The following is a 26,718-nucleotide window of genomic DNA, read 5'->3' on the forward strand; positions in this document are numbered from 1 at the left end:
ACAAGCTGCAAAAGAAACAGAAGTTGACCTGACTGGAGAAAAAAAAAAAAAAAAGACTTCCTCTGAGAAATAAGACAAGAACATGTTAAAAAAGTACAATAATAATATAAAGGAAGGATTATAAATTCCTTTGTGAAAAATTCTAAGTGATATCACAACCCTCTTCTACATAGAGAAAACACCCATTTTGTGTCATAAGATAAGGCATTTAGACTGTTATTGAATGCCCAAGATGCACCTTTTCATACAAGTAAATCCAACCCAAAATGTTTCCTGGTTGTTCTGCATTTAGCAGTGGTTAATATGCAAAAAAAAGAAAAAGAAAAAAAAAAAAAACCAAGCCAAACAAACAAAAAAAAATCAGTTTTTTTTTAAATATGAAGATTCACACATTCTAGTAACACAGATGTATACACCAAAACATCTTCCCACACCTTGCCAACTTCCCATTTCAAATGACACTTGTTTTCATTGTTATTCACTGAAATCATCTTATTATCCCAGATAAATAAGAAAAATATAAAATACATTGATGAAAATAACCAGTCACATAATTACATTTATTCTTGTTCAAGTGCAGTAAGAGGTCAGTAGGTAACTGGTATATACAAGTTTCTGCAGGGAAACACAATGACAACTGCTATTCTTGCCTCCCAAAATAAAATTCTTCCAAAAGAAAAATTGCATAAAAAACACAATAAACCCCCTTTTTCCTCATTATGTGTTATGATACAGAGAAAATGATAGAAAAACACCTAAAATGATAATACAGGTTCTTCAGAGACAAAACAAATGAAGAATGCTGGATATCCTTAACTTCCCACACACAAACTCTAACAAAGGCATTCTTCCACTTCCCTTTAATTAGGATTAGAAACACGGGATCCACCAAATTCCTTCCCACCACATGTAATACTGTAGCTCCTGCTACAGACTAGTGCAACAGTTCACTTTTGGAGGGGAAGTACAAGAAACATCATCATGAACAAATAAGATACAACCTGCCCATGGAGGAAAATTGTTCTCAGTCCTAAGAATTTAGTGATTGATTTACAACATGCCTCTTGATATTTGATATTGTTGTGAAAACTGCATCCCGATGCAACTGCAAGTTACTAAAGTACATCAATAAATAAATGCTCCCTCTTTTACCCATTTGTCCTGTTATAACATATATAGAAATTTTGGATATGAAGTCCTCTGTTTAAACAACTAAAGTATCCTTCTTGGAAAGAAAGAACCTGGGTCTGGCTGACATCTTTTACACCCAAGGCCATCCTGCTGCCCTGGCAAACAGGACAAGTCAAAAAGCTTTTATTGCCCTTATCAGTCCCCACTTTAGAAAAGCAATTTATTTATTCCCTTCCACCATTCCTCTAGCTTTGATAGTCAAATAAACTGAATTCAAACGTTGCTGCTGGTATTTGAAAACAGCACTGAAAAACCCCTATCTTTTGGAAAGCATTATCTTTTCTACCAGATACGAACACAGGGTTCTCTTCAACAGGCACCTGGGTGTGTACAAAGTGTACTTACACAGCAAAAGGGAAAACACCAAAGGGCAAAACACCTTCATCTTTAAAAACAGCATTTCCTACAAGGTCTTAGACCCCAGAGAACAGCAAGTGAAGTAGTAGGGATAAGGGGGAGACAAAGAGATCTGAGAAATCACGTGTATTTAATCTTCAAAGCACCATAAAAACAAAGTAAAATATCTTTCTGTTTTAACTCAAAGCTGAATTTGTAAATCAGAGTTCTGCCCATTAACAAAGATAAAGCTGACAAAATGTACTTGTTGCCAAATCCAGGTGACTAGTCCAGAGACCAGAATCTATTAAGACTTGTTTCCTTCAGCAGCCACACCACTTACAAATGTCGTTTAAGGTTAAATGCAGTTTGAGGGGTGGTTTTTTCCCTTTCTCCCTTTTCTCGGGGTGGGGGAAGAGACCGACTCTGTGTTAGGCACTTGGCATTTTGCCAGCTCAGCCCAAGACAGGTTGGTCTAATATTACTTTTCCCTATGAATCCATATATGACAATAGGTAGAAACAATACATAGAACGAAGAGAAACAGAAAATACAATAGATTCAGCAGAAACTGTCCAGAAAGAATGTGTGATGGGTTTTCTTGGCCTTTTTGCTGTAATAATATACACTTGATTCCCAGCCAGACTAAATCAGTGTAAAGCTACTAAAGGCAATATTTGATATTTCTCCATGAATTGTCATTGCTGAGGATGCAGCCAACAAACTCCTTGCTTACCTTACCTCTTTTCTCAAATGAGGAAATTTCTTTTATAAACTAACTCCAAAATGAAAATTTGCTGAGACATCCAAAGTTGCAATCTGTATTTCTTATTCCAGAAAGATATAACTGTGTCTCAAGAGAAAAGTCTAAAACATCACAAAAAGTATTCTTTTCAAGGTCAAGCAGATCAACTTTCAGAAATAGCAAGTAAGGGAAACTCTCACCAAAAACATTTTCTCAAAATGACAAAAATGTTCATTATTAAGCCAGGCATCTATCCCTGGTTATTAAAAATGCTAAACTTCATATTGGAGTCCAAATTCACCATTATGTTGACTGTGAATGAAAATATTTATTTCTGCATTGGACCATCCACTATTGTTCAATTAGTTCTCCATGATGAAGTCAAAGCATTCCCAGAAATTAAAACCATAACTTTAGCCTTTCTTTCTTGTTGGAATGACAGCAGCTCACACTGGGGTAGCTACATTACAATCAGTACACGAAAGATTTCTCAGAACAGAAAGCAATTTCTTTGTAATCTGTTTAAAGAAAAACAAATATATAAAATGTACATATTTTATTCCCTTATTAATATTTAAAATTGCTTCTCCGGCCTGCTTGCCTTACAATAATGTTTCACCTGATTCCTTATGTCAGATATATTACTGATGTGTCACAAACCATGCTGTGATGCAAACTAGATTAATGAGGAATATTTGGTTAGAGATGAGAAAACAACACTGCACTGATTTTTGGAAAGCAAAGTCTGAGCAGAATTAATAAGGCAATCTGCACAGGGCAGAGATCTGCTTTGCACAGAATCCATGGGCTGACCAGCCAAAAAGACAGGCTGAGACAGTATATAAGTATTTCAGGCAACAAAACTTTAGCAATTATTTTCTGATGTCAATAATAGTTTTTGTTAGGAAATCAAAGTTTCATTGAAGTAAACAAGATATGCTGTTTAATGTGTCATATTCTACATTCATTTAAAGGAATACAGTTGCTGAATGCAATCAGATGAGACAGGAAAACCTTATCTAGTGCTATACAATTCCATCTGATCATATACAGTTTCTCACTGAAATTAATGAGAATTTTATTCAAATTATTAATTTGCCACTTCCTCTTAAGTAATGTATTCCATTTCTTCCTGTTGAACTGAGACAAAACAAATTAAAGCCACTGTATTGAATACAGTGCTGCTTTCAAAGACAAGCATAGAAGAAAATCCCATTTTAAAGCAACTCTTGCCTAAAATTTCCATTTATTTAGGAAAAAAAGCTCACTAAAATCGTAATTCAACACAGGAACACATTTAGCAAACATTGCCATAAGAGTATAATCGCCACAAACCTAAAATAAACCAGCTGCCCCACTCTATCCTTTATGTTTGTGCAGGAAGACTGACACAAATGACTGTGATGAACTCACACCAAGGATAAATGGAATTCTGTCTTAACATTTATAAATTCAAAACCTGACACACTCCAACACACTGCTTTCCCCTCTCTACTTTACAGCTTCCCTGTTTGGAATTTGCTGCTCCAGAGACTCTCAAACTGTTTCTCTAACCTATTTCTTAATGTCAGTGCAGCATTCAATGGCCAGGTTACAATGTGCTTATCTGAACTTGACATTATGAAATGGAAGTTCTTGGCAGGGAGAAGAGGACAAACAGTTTTCCAGATGTAATACTTTAAGCCCTTTTCTAGGTAAATTGCATGTATGTTAATAGCTAAAAAGCTTATTATTTTACTACAGAACTGCTTGCAAATGTACAGTTTAGTCAATTTTACTTCAGAATCAAGAAACAACTGTTCAAGCAGGGCATGAACAGTTTGTTCTGTTTATTCTACTAGTTAGGATTTTGTACTGGAGAAGAGCAACAGAATATAGATTTTTACACTGTGCTGTTAGTCTATCAACTACATCATGCATTCACCTACCCAGTTCCCAGTAACATCCAACCAGCTGGCTGGGGATGTACCACAGGGTTTTTGAATTTGAAGTGGATGCTACCAAATGTAACAGAAAGGGAAAAAAACCCCTCTGAACGTAACTTATAAAATGTCTTCAAAGTCCAAAACAAGGTCTATTGGGAGGGAATCAGTTTGATTATATATTTACAACACTCCAGCATCATAGGATGCATCACTCAACAAGGCAGATAATTGCTTGTAGGACATAAGCAGCCATACCTTTGAAAGCCTGAACAGAACAGGGAGACTTAGGCAAACCTGCAGAGAGTACATAGATCACACATGATGTTTAGTTTATGTTTACTTAGAGCAATGTCATGACAAGAAAAGCTATTCTGACTTTTTACTGAATCAAGTTGCTACCAAACGCTGGGTTTGGTGCTTCAGAACCTTAGATTTAAAACATTCCTTCTCCTTACCCCATTACTTTATTCAGCATATATAGATGTGGTAGGAAAGAAACAGAAAATGCAAATACATCTCATCTAAATAAGTAGTTCAAGGACTCATTACACCGAAGAAGGTGAGAGCTGTCTCAGCAGAATGTTCCATTCCTCAAAATATAAAATACCTCCTCTTAAATTGCTGAATTCACAATATCTATTCCATGTCCCAAGATTTTTATTCCTCTGGTCTCTCTATACAATATCCTAAAAGATTGCTAAAATTTGTTTCCAGAAATTAGACAAATCATCTGTACCTCTTAATCATGACAAATTCAGGCTGGTCATCTACGGAGTGGATATTAAATGTTAATCTTCATTTTTTTAAATTACACCCTCCTCCAATATCACAGGCACATGGTGTAAATCACACTTCAAATTGGAAATACATACTGGATAGTACTTGCTCAGAATTTACAACCAGAAGCTGAAGCAGGCACTTGCCTACTGTATCTGAAAGTCACTACGGTCACAAAGAAAAACAGTCTACCAAATCATGTGAAATTATCTTTTGTTACTGATTTTGTTTGTCAGTCTTCATCATCATGGTTTTATCTTCTCTTTCAAGGTCTGTCAAGAATCTGTGCTTGAATCTTAAGTGACTATTGAAAAGCTTTAAACAATCTGCTGTCTTATTTTATTGTTATTTTGTACTTTGAATAGATACTTCATCACGTTGTAGCTTGTAGAACACGAGCAGAGTAAAGGGGCATGTTTGAGCCCCATCCTCAATCTGAGGAGCGCTTAGCTGATATGTTCTTTTACCATTTTTGGTATAAAAGGATAGAGACAGAAACTTTAGAGTGATTCAGTGTCAGTGAATAGATTTGACACATCATCATCTCCATGGTTGAAGGACATTTTCCCATTTCAGGTAACTGTCAATAGGTATTTTTAAATTATTTGCTGGGTTTGTAACTGCCTTAACCAACAAAACCCCCCACCATTTAGCTTGCCTACTGTGGTAGTTTTGACTTTAGTTTTAACTAGGCCTCAAACTAACAGCCCACAGATGCAGCGGGATGACCCAGTGTGTGCCTCAAGAAGATTTAACCTTGGGAAAAAAATAACTTGCTTTCTGAGTTGTGTACTGCAGGACATGAACCATCGAGTGAAAAAGACCCGAGCTGAACCAGTGTTGGTGTCCAATGATGAACAGCTTTTCCTGTCCAAAAGGTCTACCCCATCCTAATGGACTATTGCCTATAATATGGAAGGGTGAAAGACAGCCCTGAAAAGAACAGAGACTGTTCAAGCACGGGAAAATAAAAGAAATGAGATATAAGCTTTAACACCATATGATATGAAATGAGGTGTGGAGGTTGTGGTAGTTTTGGCTTTAGTTTTAGCTAGGCCTTATCTAGGCCTCAGTTTTTAGGAAGCCCAAAAGATGTGACATAGATTAGAAGAGACAAACATCACTGGACTTAAGCAACCAAAGAGGTATTTCATATCATCTGACATCATCAAGTAGTGTCAAGAAGTATAAAAAGAGAGGGAAGTGGAGCTTCTGCCTCTTTTGGTCTTTGCCTTAGTCCCAGAAGGGATGGGAGGCCCGGGCCCAGCACCGGCTTATCACCATGTTATCTTAGGGAAGTAAAATATTTGTTCTTAGTCTTTCTCTCTGCCTGGGTTTGTCTCTGGGGAATTGAGTTCTCCACTGATTTGTAGTTAGAATGGTAGGATTTGTCTTTGATGGAGAGTGGGGAGTTATTTCATAAAAAAAATCTTCTGCCGTCTTGAAAAGTTTTGGCCAAACCCACAAATTAGGTTTGATTCAGTTTGTTGATGGAGGAATGAGACGAGGACATGAGGCTGATGCAGAGAAAAACTGGCCTCATGTTTTTAGACAGAATTCAGAAACAAGGACAAACTGTGTGAACAGATTTGAACTCCTGACAGTCACATTCCAGGAGAACACTAGGATAACCAAGTTCATGTGCTCTAAACACATTCTCTCTCTGGTTTTCCACTTGGCATAAGATCATAAAATAGCTGTTGCAAGTGCTTATTCTACCTCTATATGAGAGTCAGACATGAGACTATGGAATTATTCTGTCTCTCATTAAATACACAGATACACATGGCAGTGAACACCACAGAGAATAAGGGGGGAAAATAACCAACATCTGTTCACCCCAACTGCTGGTACAGTGTTAATTTGAAAACAGGCCCTTATCTCTTGTGTAGCTACCATATTATAGATTCATTCTCTCACTCCATTTCTCTGACATAGTAGATTCTCAGATATTTTACACAAAATACCACCTTGGGCACACAAAGAAAGGAGATTCAAAGCTAGACCTTCTAGCACAAGCCCTCTGAACAGATTAGTGCTCCTGAGGTAGACTCCTCAGTCAGAATAAAATGATACAAGTCACCTTGGTGACTGCTGTAATTCCTGGGTGGAGGGGAAAACACTCTCCTACAAAAAAACAGTGTACTGCATCTATAGCCCCTGCTGGAAATGACACTTCCAAGAACTCAATATATATGATACCAAGAAACATAAAAACACTTGTCTCTCAAACATATATGATCTCTGTCATAAGGAATACTATATTATATGGACCTGGGTTTACTCAGTAGACAAACTACTATGGTTAGTACTACACATCACTGTCTGAGCTTGTACACAGAGCTGTGAGGCTTTGATGCCAACCAGAGAGAGTCTGCATGCCAGCCACTGTAGTCAAAGCTCAGTGAAACAAGGGCATGTCACCACAGAGCTGCAAATCCTTCCTTTCTTGTAGTTGAGGATAAAGCCTTGTATGTTGATGGCCACCAAAGAAAACACTGAATCACTGACTATTGTCAATAATGTCAGAAACTGAATCTCATCTGCCAGCTTTCATGGCTGCATTTCACAATTTTGATTATCACTCAAGTAATAAAAACATTACATTCTTTTGTATTATTGTGTTGATTTTCACGTAGACAGGCAGCACTTGCTGGAAGAATTTCAACACCTCAAAGCAGGCCAACATTACCCATATTTAATTCCCCTATGCTCCCATCTTTGCAACTTCATGTATGTGATATGCATTTAAGATAAATTGTATGCAAAATTTGAGAAGAACTTCCAGAATTTAAAAAATTAAGAGGATCAATGCATATATTAATACAATACTAAGATTATAACTTAATGGTTCTTTTCCATGTGGATACAAATAGGACAGTTTTCTGACTTGATCCATTTCTGTAAAAGAAATTGAGACTTTTCTCTGTAACAAGGTGTTCTGAGGAAACTCTTACAGATGTGTATGAATATACTTCAGATCAGTTAAAATGCAGGTTTAGTAGTTAGAGAAGTGACAGAGTGATCAAAGAATTCATTAGGCTGCCAGAAGTTCCTTATCAACTGAGACAGATGGAAAATACACCTAGAATAAGGAATACTTGGAGAATATTTTATTTAACTAACAAAATTAGCTTTTTACTTAGAAGTTATAGTTTCAAGGCATTTTTTATTCTGATCTTGTTAATGAAGAGTTGTTTACTGTGTCTACACTGATTAAAAACCAGCCCCATTATTCTTGTAGTATTGTCCTGACACTTTTAATTGAGGAATAGTAGAGCAGCACAAGGAAAAGTGATGGGATGCATAATTATGCACAGATGTCATATTAGCTAAAGTAAGCCCCAACTGTTTGTGATAAAAATTCCAGAGAGGTTAATAGATCAGTATATGTTTTTGTTTCATTAGAAAAGACAAGGATGAAATAAAGATGCTTTACTTATATCCAGGAAGGATCCAAAACTCAGTTTTGCAATTAATTTACATGAATACAGAAATAAATGTTTATGAATGTTTCTGCAACCTTAAATGTATTTGCATTAATTCTTCAGCCACATTTTGTATTTTACATAAATATTCCTGCAAGAAGTTTGATAGCAGAATGTTTATACAAATATAAAATTTTAGATGAGCTGATTTCTGTAAGTTGTCTGACAATTTTAACAGAAAGATACCTTGAAAAAGGAAACAGAAATCACTGTGCAATTCCTGCATCCTTACAAACTGCTTTGATTTCAGATGGCAAGTAGTTAACCTTAATTATAGACGTGCAATTTATACCCCAAAAACTCTCCACACTGACAGCTCCACATTGCTTGATGCCAAATAAAAAATACATTTGAAGACATCTTAAGCTTCTTCATGAAATTTAATTAAATAAATCATTAAGTGATTTTTATTCATGAACTATTTCTGTACATCACTTCTTTCAACATCTAGAGTACAATGATAGAGTGATAATGATTTTAAATGACTACAGCATCACTAACACCTTAAGTAGTGATGATGAAAAAGCAGTATGGACCCCAGCATGAGCTGCTGAATATGGGTATGTGGACCTGGATTTTGAAATTCCAGTGGAGAACACACTGCTGAGAAAAACCTAACAGTGACATAAGCCCCACAAAGACTGATGTTCCCAAATACAGACCATTAGCTGAAAAAGGTTGAAGCATGCAAATGGTACAACTGTTTTCTTACCTGCCCTTCTAAAAGGGGCACTAAATTCTAATTGCAATAACAGTTATTTTGTAGTGCAATTAGAAACTTCAGACTAGATGTGAAACTTCCTAGTTCTTCTTATGTTTCAGTCTATTTTTAGAGTAAAACCATGAAACCCCCACTCTGTTCAAACCCACTTGTTTTAAGACTGCATCCATTTAATGATCTTATTTAAAGAGAACTTCATGGTGCAATCACACATGAGAAGAAACTTCACAGCCCATGTTTTTAAGAATAGGATCCACACTAAGAAATGCTTAGAGTGTCAGGAAATCTCACATCTCATTTTTAACTTTATAATGTGAACTCTTAAAAAAATTTAACCATGAAATGATCCCAACAGCTTCATTAAAGACAGATAGCACATCCCAAAACTGGCATTAACTGCTGCTGGGATCTATCTGCTCCTGTCAGCATTGGAAGAATTAACACTGAATTCCAGTAGTTATGACTGGGCTTTGACTAACCAGAAGGAAACATTTTATCCTTGGTCACTAATCATCACTAGCCAGAACGTTTTAGATAAATTATTTTTAGATATTTTACAGAAAAACTGACTATGCAATTCTAGTGATACAAAATTCGCAGCCCTTCACTTAGGAGGGCAAAAATTGTTCTACCTTGTTGAAGGGCCTGGGTTGGAAGGGACCTTAAAGACTGTCCAGTTCTAATCCCCTGCCATGGACAGGGCCTCCATTTCATAATATTCAACTTAATAATGTTTCTTATAAACCAGTTTGCTTAATTCCAGTAACTGATGTCCGTTACAGTGATCTAAACTTTTCTGACAACCCATCAGTCAATTCTGGCTTTGACTGGAAAAGGATGCATCACAAACAGCTCTTTTGGGAGGGAGGGGAGGACTCATGTTTTTTCACTTGCACAATATAAAGTTACACTTTTTAACTGTACTTATCCTGAGCCCTTGGGAAGGATTTCTGCTCATTCCAATGCATTCTGTTATCAAACTTTTTGGTGTATCCATGACAGTTCTCTACAAGGGCTGCAGACAGAGAAAAACAGAATAACATCTTTCTTCAAACATAATCATGCTATTTTCTGGGTTAGAGTTTAGGTATGCACACAGCAGGCAGGTTTGGAGAGTTTGTCTCTGACAGCTGCTGGTAGCAGAGCACAGGGAAGACCATTTAAAGCAATATTCTTAGATCAACCACTGCTATATTTTCAGTTGCCTGTACAGCCACAATCCATTGCCCAGTGCATAATCCTCCCGCACAGAGGAGAATGACAGAACATAAGATCTAATTTCTCATCTTCATATAGAAGTTTGTATTTTCAGACTCTTCTCCCAAGTATGGCTATTCTCTGGTAGGCCACATTGCTGTTTAATGCCTTCACAAATCAATCACAACTTGCTGCAAACCAGAATTTATCATTTCTACATTTGAAACAAAACCCTACACATGGCTTATTTTCTTTTTTATTTAAACTGCATCAAGTCACACAATAGATAGACCTGCAGTTCTTGATCATGAATGGGAGGGGGTTTTCTTTATTTTACAGTTATGTAAATCCAGTTATCCCTTTGACTTTTGGGGCTTTGCTGAAAGTTTTCTCTGTTTATTTTTCTGATAAGTTTTGTAAAACACCACGTTGTTTTAAAATGTCATGTTTCACACACTGAGTGGAAACATCAAAGTTTTGATGTGTGATTTGTTTCTAGACTTGCACCATCTTGTACATTCCAATCATGTTAAGGACTCACTTTTAACATCTTGACAGAGGACTTCTGAATGGGATTGGAGATCTGGACCTTAGAAACACTGATTCCCTAACCAGTTCACTGCAGGCTTTGATTTAGAGTCCTCTGCCCTAAAATGCAGCACTAAATGCTTGCCTGTACAGGAATTAGGGAAGTAAAAGAATCTAAAAGAAAACAGACAAAAATAATCCAAAATTATCTTCAAATAAATTAGCTTTAAAAGGGATAAGTCCAGCTAAACTTGGGCTATGGTACAGACTTCAATTATTCTACTGCAAAAGACTAGAAAACACTGTTCTGGAATTCCTTTTAAATAATCTTTTTCATTCTTGTGCATTATATATATGATAGATGACACAGAATATGAATGTAACCTAACCAAGAATTTGGCATTACTATTTTGCAAACCCACATAATAGATACATATAGCTAAACCTAGAGTTAAGTATTCATGTTGTAAATTAATATTACCATTTGCTAATCAGCAACTTTTGCTCCTGCAACTCCTTTTTCAAATACCAGTGACATTCAGTCCTTTTCATGGCTAAAAAGCAGCTATTGAGGACTCCCTTATCTCCAGCCCAAGCAAACACATTTTGGAAAATTGTACTGTTTGCTCTGTGTGGAGCAGCAGATACGTGATTTCTCCCAGTTTCTCCACACAAGTACATTCACAAGAAGCTGCTCATGCTTCCACAGCCATTTGCTGGTAATTTATTCCCTGAAAACTGAAGCTTTGGTTTCACAGAAAAGGAAAGTTCAACTGGAAAAACTCAAACATTTCAACTGGATATTTTAAAATGAGCCACTGAGATTGAATCTTGTTAAACATAATGTGGAATATCAATGGAAACAAAGCCAAATATTCCTGATAGTTGTCTGCTAATTTCAAGTCTCAGTGACAAAATAGCCACTTTTCTCATTTGACCAAACTTTTTCAGAAAAAAATTCAATAACTAAACTGAAAAAAAATCCATTTTCTAAACTACTTTATTTGCATCACGGTGTTTTTCCCACTGGTCCAAACAACATCAGCAGGATGGGGGTTATTTTTCTGCACATGAGTGAAAAAGGCCAAGAAAATTAAGTACATCTTAAATGATTGCTTTCAAATAGAAATAATCATGGAAAAGATAAACCCAGAATTCCCAAGGATTACACGTGTTGGTATTTCAATGATTCCCTGTGTTTATTCAGTGTCTCTGAATTGCATTAAGAAGCTGTGATTTTTCAGCTACAGAGCAGGTCTGTCATTTTGATGCAGTGCTACGTCAGAGGCAACTACTGCTTAGAGAAAAAAGTGCAAAGACTACACTGACACCTACTTTAAATTATCTTCTGGGGTAAAGCTTTATTTACAACCAATATACTTCATGAAAAAATATTTTGTCTTTTCGTAAGTCTAATCAATCTTCAGGGATCCATAAGATTCAATACAAGAAACAGTAAGATAAAGGCCTTTGCCTTCCCCACACATTCGTGGTAAAACTTTTAATGTTTGAGGGCAACATTAAGAAAGAAAAAATTACAAGAGTTGAAAAACACCAAACAAAATCAATACTTTTCTTTCATTAGCTATTCAAAAAGACATTCAGTCAATACCACGTATGGGAACTATCTATCAGATATTTTGAAAAGATCTCATTCTGAGCCTAGCTCTGATTTCAGTTCAGAAAAAATAATTGGGAGAAGTAAGAGACTGTTAAAGTCAAAGTGCTACTGACTACTAATTCCTAAAAAAAATAGTATTAAAGTAAAATTAAAATCCCAACGAATAATCGGAGTCCAACAGCCTTGCTTGCCTTGATTCAGACTTGTAGGTATTCCCAGGTGAAAGGATCTGCAATGATTTACTCCTGATGTTCTGGCCTCTACAGTTTTACTTCATTTACTCTAATTGCATTGGCAGAGACAAAGATAATGTTTGGCTTGAATACAAAACCTGTGCTTGGACCTACGTTATCAATCTGACTTGTGTAACAAAGAATTTTTAAGAAAGAATTCCAGTGGGGGGACAAAGAAAAGGCAGGACTAGACTGGAAGCAAAATATTATGATTGCTTGGAAATTGTATCAATTTGAACATTCTGACTGGGACTCTGACCTTGCTAGAACTGCTTTGCTCAAACTTTCACCTCTGAATTCAACAGAGGTTTTTCCATACTACTGCAGTTAGATTTACCAGCTTCCCTTTGTATTCCTCAGCCCAGGAGATGCAAAGCATCTCCAGGCAGTCATGAAAGGCTTTTTGCCTGTAATGTATTTATTTTCAATATCAGAAGTATCTTATTTTCTGTACTTGTTGCCTATTCGTGTGAAAATAGAAACTCAAAAACTGTTTTAATGGAGAAAAATATATAAGTAACCTTTATTAGAAGCTTTTAAAGTGCACACCAGAAGGTCTGCACACACATGACCAGGGATGTTACCATTTTATAACCTCTCTAGTAATTTACATTTGAGATATCAATAATCAACCATGATCCTCATTTCCCTCTGTGCCCCACCCACAGGGGTCTTCAGAACTGCCTCTTGGAGATCTTCCAGGACCTCCAGGACTTGTGTTTTGTCTTCTCGCTGTCTACAGGTGTCTTCTCACAAACATCAAGGCCTTGGCAGGGCATGAGAAAGCTCACAATTTGTGAGAAAGAGCTTTAGTAACTGACTTTAAGATGTGAGCGATCTAAAAGAATCTATGCAACTTAAATGATTCTAAAAACCTACAAAAACACACTAAAATCCTTAGGCATCACGCCAATGACCAGTTTGACAATGTAAACCTACAATTAAGCAGCCATATTTAGTGCTGTACATGGACTTTCTGAAAAGAAATCAATATTAGAGTTTTAACTCATCTTGAATGCAATCAGTTTATTTAATTACATATGTTTTGGAGACGATTCTACATATTTTCCTATCATCAGAAGTAAACTGATTTAATTGTGAATAAAATGTAAATCACCCTGTCAGATACAAGCTTATAAATTTTAAATCAAAGAGATTTGTATGCCTGTAGTTTGTCTCTGTTCAAAATATTTAATATTCCTGCAAAATACCCAGCCAGCTAATGCCCTGATAAGAGTGACAGAGGTTGAAGTTTGACTTACACATTTAAATTCAATGTCTGAAGCTGAGAGATGCTGAATCTTGAGTCTTGCTGCCTCAGCATCTTAGTATTCCCACAGACAAAGCTTGCCAAGGCACTTTAAAGAATGGCAGCTAAAAGTTATGGAGTGGTTGAATTGGATCAGGAAAAGAGCTACAGCACATTTTTAATGTGAATTACATTGCCCTGACAAAAGCATCCCCTTTTAAGCAGATTCCCAAATTAGAAACACTTAGTCATCATTGAGTAAGTCAATCCAAAGTGTTTCCTATCACTTGTGTGCTGGTTTAAAGGTAAACCGGCAGGAGAAATGAACTCTACACAAAGGAGATTACGAGTCAGAGTTACAATTTTAATAACATTATTACAATAAATACAAGGGCACAAGGAGAAATCGGTTTTAACTCACAAAACCCAGTATAACCCACCACCCTGGGGTACAAATCCCACGTGGTTCCCCCAAGTCCCAAAATAGAAAGAAATTAACAACCTGTTGGTGCAAATGACGGTCCCAGACCATCGAGAGTGGTGGCAAGAAGCTGGTTGAAAGTGAGGGTCTCCTCCTGTCAAGGTCCTGGTGCTCCTCTGGATCCAACGAGTGGCCCCTGAGGTCTCCTTACCCCCTGCTTATGTACCCTCAGGGAGCACCCAGTCCCTCCCCCAGGGCGGGGACTCACAAATTGGGTGATTAACTCTGGGAGTCATGGGGTATCCCTGAACTGTTGATGGCCCATTAGTAGACACGCCCCCTCAGGTTGGGTGTGAAGGTGTTAATGACCCCCTGGGCAGCTGCTGTAAATGGTGCATTGTTCTTGGGGAATGAATAGAGGGGGTAGAATACACAGCTTTGATCACCCCTGAATAGTGATAACTGGTCCCACCTGCTGAACTAGGACAACTTGTTAGTGGAAGCAGAGGATCCTGGCACGGGTAAAAGCACCCAAACAACCTGTGGTTCGCATGATTCAAAGCGTATTTCGAGCAAAAGGACAGATGGCAGCTGGAATGGTAACCAGATTTACAGGAAAATGGGCATAATAGCAGTTTATGGAAACAAGGCAACAAATGGAAAGAGGGAAAGATGCAAAAATGCTATCAGAGTTAGCTACCTGGATCACATTGAGAAAATCATATTGAAAAATCTTCACCCAGAAAACTGATTTATTGGTTCCCATACCAGGTATATACACTCGTATGATACAATGCAGACATTTTACTCCCTTAATAGCCTTAAAATAACCCAAATTACTTTGCAGTCACTGAACAAAGAGAGATCTAGGTAAAATGAAGCAATACTTGTATGTGCATTTTGTGTGAAGGGTGTAGCTATACAATGAACAGCTTTGTAATTTACAATAGTATGTTGAGAGCGATGAACTTAACACCTCTCTCTTAAAGTATATGCATTTGTCCAGAGCCTAATACAAAGACAAATAATCCTGATCAGAGGCAACTGTTATCAGCAGCATCAACAGCTCTAAATTCAGCTCCAAGAATAAAGAAAGCAAAATCGATTTTCTATATATTCCTTTCATGCATTTATCCAGTGTGATATGATCAGCCAAAAACTACTTTAAGTTGCATATCTACATGTAATTTAACATGGAATAGGCAGGACTATTTGTATCAGTCTTGTTGAAATACTTGCCCTTGCACCACCAGGTACCAAAATCAAGGTGTGCATTACAAAGAATCATTTTTCATCTGTAAGATAGTTATTTGTGCTGTTGTACAGACGTGCAAGGTGCTGTCAGTTTTAGTCAAAGCACTTTCAGTAAGACAACCAATAAGCTAAATTTGGGTTCAATAGGTCACACCAATCACTAGCATGTTATCTTTATTTTGTCATTTTGCTTGGATAATCAGATTATACCTGCATTTCAGACTTCCCCAATTTAATTAGACAAAGCCTTCATTCATTCAAGCCACTTGCACAATTATGGCAGATAATTTAAGGAAGTAGACAAAGGTGAAGAAGAAATCAAAACTGACATGATGTAGGAAAAAACCCAAACTGAATTAGCGGTTTTTTTCTTTGTCAAAGAGACTCCTCCACCTGCACTCCCTCTCCTCCTCTTGGGCATTTATCTAAGAAGAGTATTCCCAGGTGTTGACAGGTTGGCAGATTTCCATCAGTTATTTGCATCTGTGAATGTCCTCTCTTTATTTTGAATCGGTGCCCACCAGGTACCAGCAGCTCTGAAGCACAGCCATTCAGGATGAGGCCTGAGGTCACCAGCACAGCACAGCCTCTCAGAGCCACTTCTGAGCAAGATCCAAGTTCACTTGTGGTGGACAGAGGAACATTTTCAGCCTCTGGTAGGTAAAGACTTAGGCTGAAAAATTTGGCAAGTCTAGAAAATTCTGCCAATGCTGTCTTTAAAAAAAATACTGCAATTGTAATACAGGAGATCTTGCTATTTTTGCTTATTTGAATTGGAAACTTGTTATCCAGCAAGCAATTGAATTGCATATTCAGTATGTAAACCCTGTTAGCCTTGTTTTCTGCATACTTCTGGTTTGTAAGCAAAAAGCACACCAGTAAGAGAGGGAAAGAAGTGTAAAGTGTTAGAGTAATTACTGATAAGGTCTGTTACAACAGTCTCTAGAGGTGTTAGTTGTTGTACACAGTGTCCTCATTTGGATAAGCAACCAATACTTACACAACCCCAAACACTGCTCGGACACTAAGGAACAGTGTTGGAGGGAGTTGAACTTCCTGATTATTAATTTATTGTTTTTTCTTCAAGTATTGCAACCTCCCCCAAGATTAGCCACATCCGATTTCAAAGTAAATTAAACAGGGAAAATAATATTTTTTTCTACATTTTAGGTGCCCCATTAATTAAAATTCCTCAGACACAGATTAAAACTCATGAGCTGGAAACTGTGCATGGGACATCTTAGAATACAACAGTCTGAAATTCAATAAAATAAGCAAATGACTACAAATAACTTTGGGATTGGAAGAAAAGAAACAAAGCCACAACTTTATCAGACCACCTCTGTGCACGATCCTCAGGCTGGCATTAACCCTCTCACAGTTTGGAATTTCCCTTATTCAGCTTACAGTAGTGCTGCACAGTTTGAAATAGAATGAAGCAGAAAGTGCATAGATACTGCTGAGTATATTATGGTACAGGAAGTAATTGTAAGACATTTGTATCAAAAATTGCCAAAAAATAGCAGCATAGCAAAGTGTCTAAGGTTATTTTGTAACTAAAAGAACCATATGAGCAGTATACTATACCTCTATAAATATCTTCAGCTCTGTCACTGATATTATGACTGCTGCATCTGCAAGTTACTGTAGTGTAGTCATATACAGAGGGAATGAGAATGTACATCTCTCCATTGAGGAGCTGTGAGGCTGCAGAGCTACAGGCAGCCTCCTGTAGTTAATAATTAAAATGCTTCATTGTCTGGCAGTACCAGACCAAGAGCTCTTTAAAATTTGTATGACTCCAAGAATACCAGAAGAGTTAAAACTAAGGGAACTGCTGGGTCTCTCAGGGTACAAGAGGAAAGCTACAAAACCATGTGCCATACATGATAGGCATTCCCATTCCCTTTCAATATCTCCACAGCATCCTGCATTTTACAATATTTCTGTTTCCACCAACAGTTTTTCTGAAGTTATCACACATGCATCATCCTCTATGCTTACAAAAGGATACCTTCACCTTCAATTCACGTGCACTTGATTTTTATTTCCATCTACTTCCTGCCCTACTCGAAGTTCAGAATTCTCTGCAAGTCTGACATTCAGATGAACACACAGAGCTCAGATATCAGCTAAAACAAAAGCTTTTTCTTCCACAGTGAAAAGCTCAGCAAGTGTTTGATGAATGAGAAAGGTACTGCTGAAATTTATGAAGGGTTTCCATTTGATTAGACTGCTGAATAAAAGTTGGACAATTCTTGGAACACCTGAATTTATGGGAGGTTGCTGCCAGAGAGATCCTCAAAGACTTTTTATATTGCAGGCAGTTTCCTTCATCAGTTGGTGGATCCCTTCATTGTTTTCTTTCTTTAATTGAAATAATTTGTAACTGAGTCCATCTCTCATGACCTGAAAACCATATACAACTGTATCTCAGCTTTGGAAATAGGGTTTTACTGCCAACTATTCAGCTCACTAGAAACATCATATATTCTGTAAAGCCTCTTCCACACAACATTAGTAGGACAACATGCAGTCCATCAGCATTTGAGTCCAGAATTCAGAAAAAAACTGGAAAGTTCCAAAGACTCTTTTATTAGTCTCTGTTTTATTTGAAAGGAAGAGCTCAGCTGATGAAGCAGGTTTGGAGGTTTTTTCCCTAAAGCCTAAAACATAGAAATGTTTCTTGTACCAGTACTTGATGCAATTAATTACAACTTAGGTCATTTATACAATGTCAACTAACTTGTCCAGAATTACATACTGAGAGAAGTACATTGTGCTGTGTGACTGAGCACCCTCCAGTGATCTTACCAACCTTTCATCATGAAATAATATTTCCTTTTGATCCTCTACATCTCTGGGTCTTATTTCAGAAGTTTATGTCCTGTTTTACTGTATGCCTCAGGCTCATCTAAATATTTTTGAAGACTTGGATTTTCAAAGAAAAAACAAAAGCCACTTTGGGAATGAGATGAGGTGTGTGGGCAGGGAGTTACCAGGCTATGTAGACCTCTCGGACTGAAAATTAATTCTTTAAAATACACAAAGGAGTAAAACAAGCTACCTGAAACAGATAAAATAGTTAAAAACAAACAAACAAAAACACACCAAACCCCCCCCCCCCACACACACACACCTTTAACAATACCAGGAAACAAGAGGAGAGATTAAAAAAAAATTAACTGCAAATTAACTGCCTAAATTTTCAGGAACAATTAAATGCTTATGCTTTTCAAAAATACTTCAATCAGAAGTTCTTGGTAACATATCTCCACTGCTTTGAGACTGCATCTTCAGTATTTAAATAGAAAGTCTTAGGAATACAGACTTCTTCAGCACAAATCCTTGCATATCAAATTTAATATGATTCTTGATATTAAGGTGTCAAACCGCCTTTTCTCATTAAAAAAATTGGTTTGATATTAGAGTTGTATGAAGATCAATGAAGATTAATATGAGATCATTAAAATCAACAAATCAACAGGGGCAATTCTGGACTGATTTCAGAGAGGTTTCTCCTGATAACTTCTATTCAAAGAATTTACCCACAAATCCACAGTGGGAGTAGCCTTACGAGTTAGACCTCTCTTCACTATTCGCACAGTATTGGAAATTTCAGACCAGCCTGATTGCTGGGATGGTAAGTAATTAAAGATATTTCACTATGCACAAGCCCTGGAATGCTTAAAGGTGAAGGGTCAGCAGGCTTATTTCTATAGTCTTACTAGCATGTTTACAGGACTGACAGGGACAGAGCTGAAACTTTTGGACAAGAAAATCTGGGAGAATTATTTTTTTAAGGAGAAAATTTCAAAATCCACATTAAGAAAAAATTAGTATTATCAGCAGACTGGGCAAGAAGAGAAGCACATTCCTATTAGTCACTTATATTGCTCTGTCTTAAGAACTGAACCAAGCAGTTTGGCACTTTCACATCTGCAACACTATTATTTTTACTTTATTTCCATCATTTTACTTCTTTGAATGTTCTTTTCATATAAGAAGATTAAAGGCTTTGGCCTTTGGCTTCTTCTGACCCAGATATATGATACTACAGAGAGTGTTTCATTGGTAAACACTAAAGAGAGCATAACTCTTTAAAATATTAAAGAATTGAGTGAAAAATTAGGATTTGATTCATCTAATGTCATGGGGGAAACAGCATAGCTAAAAATACACTGAACTGCCCAATATATTATTATTTTACACATATATATTGATGTCACACTTAGAGGATTCAGGAAACTGTAAAGGAAAACAACTTTTTAATTCAGAGATTCCACTCTAAGAAGAGATGAGAAGTAACAGGATGAGATGGTGTTAAACATGTTTGGCTAGGGCAGTGCCTGAGATGACTAGTCATCCTCTCTGCTTCAGTTCCAGGAACTTAGGCTGCTGAGCTAATGTCCTTAAACACACAGGAACTGAACATCATGGTACAGCCAAGAATGGTTTTCCTCACTTACCAGCACAGAGCAGGAACATGTTGCATGACTGAAAAAGGGTTTTCCATAGCGAGTCAGGTACCCTCAGAGCACCAGCACAGAATGATGGCTTTGGGAGAGTGTGTTGGTTCTAGCTGGGATAGGGTGAATTTTCTGCTCAGTGGCTGGTACAGGGATGTGTTTTGGATTTTTACTGAACACTGTGATAATAATAGAGATGGTTTTTATTATTGCTGAGCAGGGCTCACACAAAGCCAAGGCCTTTTCTGCCTTTCATGTTGCCATGTTGAGGAAAGGGGAGGTGAATGGGAAGAAGTGAATTAGTTTCCTTGGTTTGTTTTCTTTGTGTGCATCAGAAGCAGTACTTGTTACCCAAACAATCTTGAGCATAGGTAGGCAGTTGTACAGCACCCTATCAAAGACACCTTTGCAGGAAAGAATAGCCTGATGGAACACTGAATACAGAACATTGCTTCTCTCTTTCCACAACCCTCCAAAAAGGCCAAAAGTAAAAAAAAAAGCACTGAAATTACAAAATCAACACTATCGAGAAAAAAATGAAGCTTGCAGATAAGGCAGATCACAAGGCTCCCCAGCTATATATACCATCTGAGGGGGAAAAAATGTGAGGGAGAAGCCACTGTAAAATTCCAGAAAGTAATAAACCAGCTGCATTCAGAATATTTTTTGAAAGAAATACATTCTATTAGTAGGTCAAAAACCCAGCACAAATGGTGATGGGATAACTACAGTTATTTTTCTGTCTGATGTGATGAGGGAATAAAAACTGATGACAAGAATGACATTCAGGAGAGAAGTTTTATTGGCAGTCATTCAAGAACACAATTCTCCAAACACAAAAAATGTCAATATGCAGCTAAAAATAATGAGTTTCACAGTTAAAGTACAAAATGTTTAAGTAATCTTAAAATGGTGTCAAATAAAACAGAATAAAGAATTCAAAGTTACTACTAAAAATATCCAGAAATTGGTAGTACAAAAGAACCGGGAGTTTCATGGCTGATTATCATAGATGCTCCACACTTCCTCCATAAAACAGAGTGCAACAGCCCATTTTCTTTTGCCTATTTTATCTGTAATTCAAAGTGACTTCTAGTCTGGACATATCAGCATCACAACATCTGATTTTCTGTGCAAGTAACAAGTGCAGAAATGAATCCTGGAGTTCATCAATCAAGCTATGGCTTAGGTTATAGTTCCTTGTTCTGAAGGTTGTATGGCTAAAGGATGTATAGTCTATTAAAAAAACAGAAAAATGAACCTTATTCCTCTTTAAAGGAACAATAAGCAGGTGGGAAATAAACACTACTGAAAATTTTCTATTATAAAGTTCTTAAGCAGCAAGTGAAATCAGAAATTATTTTACTTTAGATGCCTAAAATTTTGGCAGATAATGTTTTTAATCACTTATTTTTGGACAAAATAACCTTGAAAATACACATATTAAATACAATTCAAAATTAACTATACTCAATCTTTATCCTCCATTTCATTTTAAGTACAAAGGATGACTATTTAAAACTACATATCAGAGGTTTCCTTTCTTGTCTCTTAGACAAGTACATCTTAAATTCAATACTTTTTATCATTCCTGGCTCATTATATCATATTTCATCAGGTGAAAGATCAGCCATTTAAGACTGGCTGTGTTGTGTGCTGTTTCCTGAAGAGGCATTGTTCAATTTAACATGAAGTAAATAAATTTGTATTGCATTTAGTGTGAATTTTAAAAATAAAGCAATAGAAAAAACCCTATATGTGCAAAAGCAAGTTAAAGAAAGAACTAGACTTACTGAGCAGACATAGGTGCTGACAAATTTTGGGCATCTTCTGATCTTTTAAAGTTTGAGAGGGAATTAAAAAAGAGCAGGTGGTAACTCAGGCAGTGAGATGAAAGACATTGCTGCTAACAGGGGAACCTTCTCTTGAAAAATTAGTTATCACCAGGAGTCATTACATGACTATCACCTGGCTCAGAGATGACATTCCACATTTGTCAGAAGGAGAAGCAGGGAGAGGGTCACAGCAGAGTACAAAGAATATAATCAGAAACTGAACTAAAGGCATCTAGTGAAAGTCAAGCGCTAAAATATTTTTGTATAAAGATAAAAGAGGAAAAAATTAAAAAGGCAAATTAGAAAAAAACATTATATCAATCACTGCCTAAGAATGATAAAGGAAAAAATGTTTTGTGAAGAAATGGAAGTATTATGTTTGAGTAACAGTGGAGGCACACGGTGGAACAAATGACATTTATTTTGGTCAGCTTACTGAGAAAGCAGCAGATGATGACAATGGTGATTTGAATGTCACAGGAATTTGATGGGGCATACCTAGGAGCTCAGCAAATCCTGCACAGCAGCAAAACTAGAGGCAGCTCAGTCTAGTATAAGCTGCGTGGGGCTGATTTTGAGCATACAGATTATAAAGCTTAGTATTTTTTCTTAGGATTTGTTCTCATGGGACACAGTCTATTACAATGCATTTGCAGCCTCCCAAGCCACACAGACTGCAAGTTTGATTCTCAATTTATTCAAGCAAAATGTCAGCCAGAAATAAAAAAAAAATTCTCTCTAGAGCCCAGCAGAGCTGCCCTGGGAAAGGAGAATTTGTGCAAATAAACTATTTGCCTCCAAACACTGTGATGCTCTCTTACCCTTTGCCTTCTTCCAAGGCAATGCATTTTTGGGAAGGCTCCATTTCAGATCTGCCAGCCAAAGCCACTGCTCTAGGGCTACAATCCCCTTTAAGGCTGACTATATAAGTCAATTGGATGTTCCTAATACATTTCCAGAAATATTGACTGTCATACAATAAGCTGGAAAGTCAGAGTATCGGTGCCATTGGGAAACCCACAATGTAGCACAGCAATGCAGCAACAGGCAGAGATTTCCTGTTGTGGATATTACACCTCAGGGAAGGTACTGATGAAGGAGCTGACTCAGTAATGGTACTCTTGGATTTGGCTTCACAGATGCAACATATCACTGTTTGGAGACAGAAACCATGACATTCATCTCAGCTCAAGCATTAAAAGTTTCACTTTCATTGAAGAATCAAGTAATTTCACTGCAATTATTAAAAGTACTTTTAATTAAATCTATCCCCTACATTTGGAAAAGTAAGGTTTGATAAACTACATTTCCCAGTGGGAAAATGTGAATTAAAAGTGAGAATTCTGCCAGCTCTAAAATGGTACTTTATATCTCCATATTAAATAGATTAAATTACTTTAAAACACTGACACATTAAAATCCAAAATGAAAAACTATTAATCACTACCAAGAAAAATAAACAGAGCCACCATTAACATACACATCTCCTTCATTATATTAAGAAACATAACTTTTGATATATGAATGCACTGAATATGAAATATTTTTTGCATATATTTCTTATGCTTAAGCATTAGGGATCCACAAGTCTCATAAACCAAATTATTTAAAGTACAGGTATGAAACAGAGCCTAAATCAACTCCTAGCTATTAACTGGCATTTCCCCACTCTACAGTGAAAACTGAACTCCCCTGAAATGCTTTCCTCCTCACTTGGCAGCCCTTCATAAAGCTGTAGTATTCCCTGGGTACAGCTGCAGGATGCTTTTGGCTGTCCTCTACAGCCTCGGTCAGCCCATTGCTTTCTCCAGTCATTTTCCCAGCCAATGCAGTGACAGCATCTGGCCTTGCTTCTGCTTTGTTCAGGTGTTTGGGAAGTTGTGTGTTGGTTACTAGCACTTATCAACCAGAACAGGACATGTCACAGGCACAAGGGAGATGAGCAGAAGAAATTCATGAGAAAGGAGCAGAGAAGATGGTGGCTTTGAAAAGGCTGGGAGATGCTGCATACTCACCAACATTCCTGTAACATTGATTTATGCATGGGTGTGCTGGTTTAAAGGCGAACCAGCAAGGGAAATGAACTCACCACGAGAGAGATTATAAGTCAGACCTAAAATTTAATAATAATATTACAATAACAACACTGACACAAAAGGGAAATTACTTTCAACTCACAAAACCCCAGCAGTATAACCCAGTGTCCTGGGGCACAAACCCAAGGGGGTTTGTTTGCCCTTGTGCTGAGACCCCTGTGGTTCCCCCAAGTCCAGAGCAAAAGGAAAAGAAAAACCTGTTGGTGCAGGCGAGGGCTGTGGTCTGGGCGTGAGCGGGGATCTCCTCCTGTCAAGGTCCTGCTGCTCCTCTGGATCTGACGAGAAGTTCGCGAGGTCTTCTTACCCACCACTTATGTACCCTCAGGGAGCACTCAGTCCCTCCCCCTGGGCGGGGACTCACACAATGGGTGATTAACTCTGGGAGCCAGGGGGTGTTGAGCTGTTGATGGCCCATTAGCAGCTCCGCCCCCTCAGGCTGGGTGTGAAGGTGATAATGACTCCCTGGGCAGCTGCTGCTAATGGCCCATTGACCTTGGGGAATGAATAGAGGGGGTAGAATACACAGTTTTGATCACCCACACACAGGGTTAGCTGGTCCCTCCTGCTGAACTAGGACAATGGGTATCTGACAAGAGTGTTAACTGAAAGAAACATGTTTCCTTCTTTAATTTTCCTATCTACACATACTCTACATTCAAGAGGCAAAACTGTTATACTCCAATTATTAATTAGTACTTAATGGCAAACAAATACAAGCCTTGCTGTACTCAATACTTCATAAAGTATGAGAAAACCATGAAGGTTACTGATCTGCCACATGCCATTTAATTAATCAGAGGAGGGAAAAGTACTTTACTCAGAAATAGTCTTCTCAAGTGGAGCTTTTTAAAAAAGATGTTGTGTGATACACCAACCCTGTGCCTGTCAGTTGGAGGTATTTCTAAGACAAGCAACCATAAAATGGTCAGAACCAACTCATAACACAGCTCCAAATACCTGGTTCAGACTTTCTCCTCCAGTTTATTTTTGAAAAGGTCAAGTATGAAAACTCAGTTTTAGCATAAACAAACTTTATAAGGGACTAAAGATATGCAGAGCAAAGTAAATAGTGGTGTTGTAAGAAAATTAGTTTCCTGATAGTTTCTATTGAAAATTCTCTAAGAGTTGTTTCCACAACTAGACTTGAAGAAGTTATTTTCAGGCAGCAAAATTTATTCAAGCCTGAATTTGCCCCTACGTGAAAATAAGCTGAAAGAATTACATTACACAGAAATAGCTTTAGCTAATCCTTTATAATGCACCAGGGATGTATGCAAATTAATTTCCTTCTCAAAGTTTAAAACATTGCACAGTCTAGAATTATTTTATGATTGTCTGGCAAATTGTTCTAATGGTTGTTTATGCCTGATAATGCATACTACAAAAATGCAGGAATTTAACAACAGTGTACCAAGGGGATTTATATTGTTATTTTTTCAGTTTTAAATGAGAGAATCGAGTGATACAAGGATAGATTATTATAAAATATCAGGAACATCTGTCACATTTCTATGGAAAAGTCTCTACAGTGAAGTTTTATGTAAGATGTCTGAAAATTATTATGGAGGGCCACCAAATTGATTAGGAGAATTGAGTACTTCTCCTATAAGGAAAGGGTGAGAGAATTGGGATTGTTCAGCCTGGGAAGGAGACAGCTTAGGAATGACCTAATTGGAGCCTTCCAGGCCCTGAAGGGAGCCACAAGAAAGATGGAATGTTTCACAAGAACATGGAATGACAGAATATGGGGAATGGCTTCAGAATGGCAGAGAGTAGGTTTAGATTAGGTCTGTGAAAGAAATTCTTTACTGTGAGGCTGGTGAGGCCCTTGCAAAAGTTACCCAGAGAAGTTGAGGATGCCCCATCCCTCAAGTGTTCAAGGCTGGATGGGGCTTTGAGCAACCTGGTCCAGTGGAAGGTGTCCCTGCCCATTTCAGGGTGTTGGAAAGAGGTGATCTGGTCCCTTCCAACCCAAACCATTCTATGACTTTTTTTCTTTTATTTTTTTCCTATTTTTTTTAATAGGACATCAGAGACTTGCACAGAAGCTGTTCTCTGGAGATCTTCTGGAATATTTTCCTTTTGGATCTATCTACAGTAAATATTCCTAATGACAACCAGGTTTATAAAACAATGCTGATTGGCCTCACAAAGAAAACCTGAAAGTTAGGCTCTCTTAATTTGATGATTAAAGGGAGAAGGGAAGAGGTATCTCCTTCACTGAAGTATCTATGTGTCAGTACAGCACCTAAGCACCATCATCCACTCAACTCCAAGCACCTCCCTAGTACGTATCATACATCACTGAGAGCTTAATGAAGATGACAACTCTAAACAGTTGATTAACACTTGATTAAAAGATGTCTTCTCTAGAATGAGTACTGCTGCAGATGACTGCCATCAGTGGCAGAGTCATCTGTCAGCCTAGATAACTTAGTATCTGTGCTAGTTTAAAGGTAAATTGGCAGGAGAAATGAATCCAGCTCAGGAGAGATTATAAATCTGTTATAATTTAATAAAAATATTTCAATAAACACAATGACACAAAGAAATTGCTTTCAACCCAGAAAACCCAGTGCCCTGGAGCACAAACACAATGGCGTTTGGTAGCCCTTGTGCTGAGCCTCATGTG

The sequence above is a fragment of the Pithys albifrons genome, chromosome 8 (genome assembly GCF_047495875.1).
Source record: "Pithys albifrons albifrons isolate INPA30051 chromosome 8, PitAlb_v1, whole genome shotgun sequence".
In the NCBI taxonomy this organism is placed as follows: Eukaryota; Metazoa; Chordata; class Aves; order Passeriformes; family Thamnophilidae; genus Pithys; species Pithys albifrons.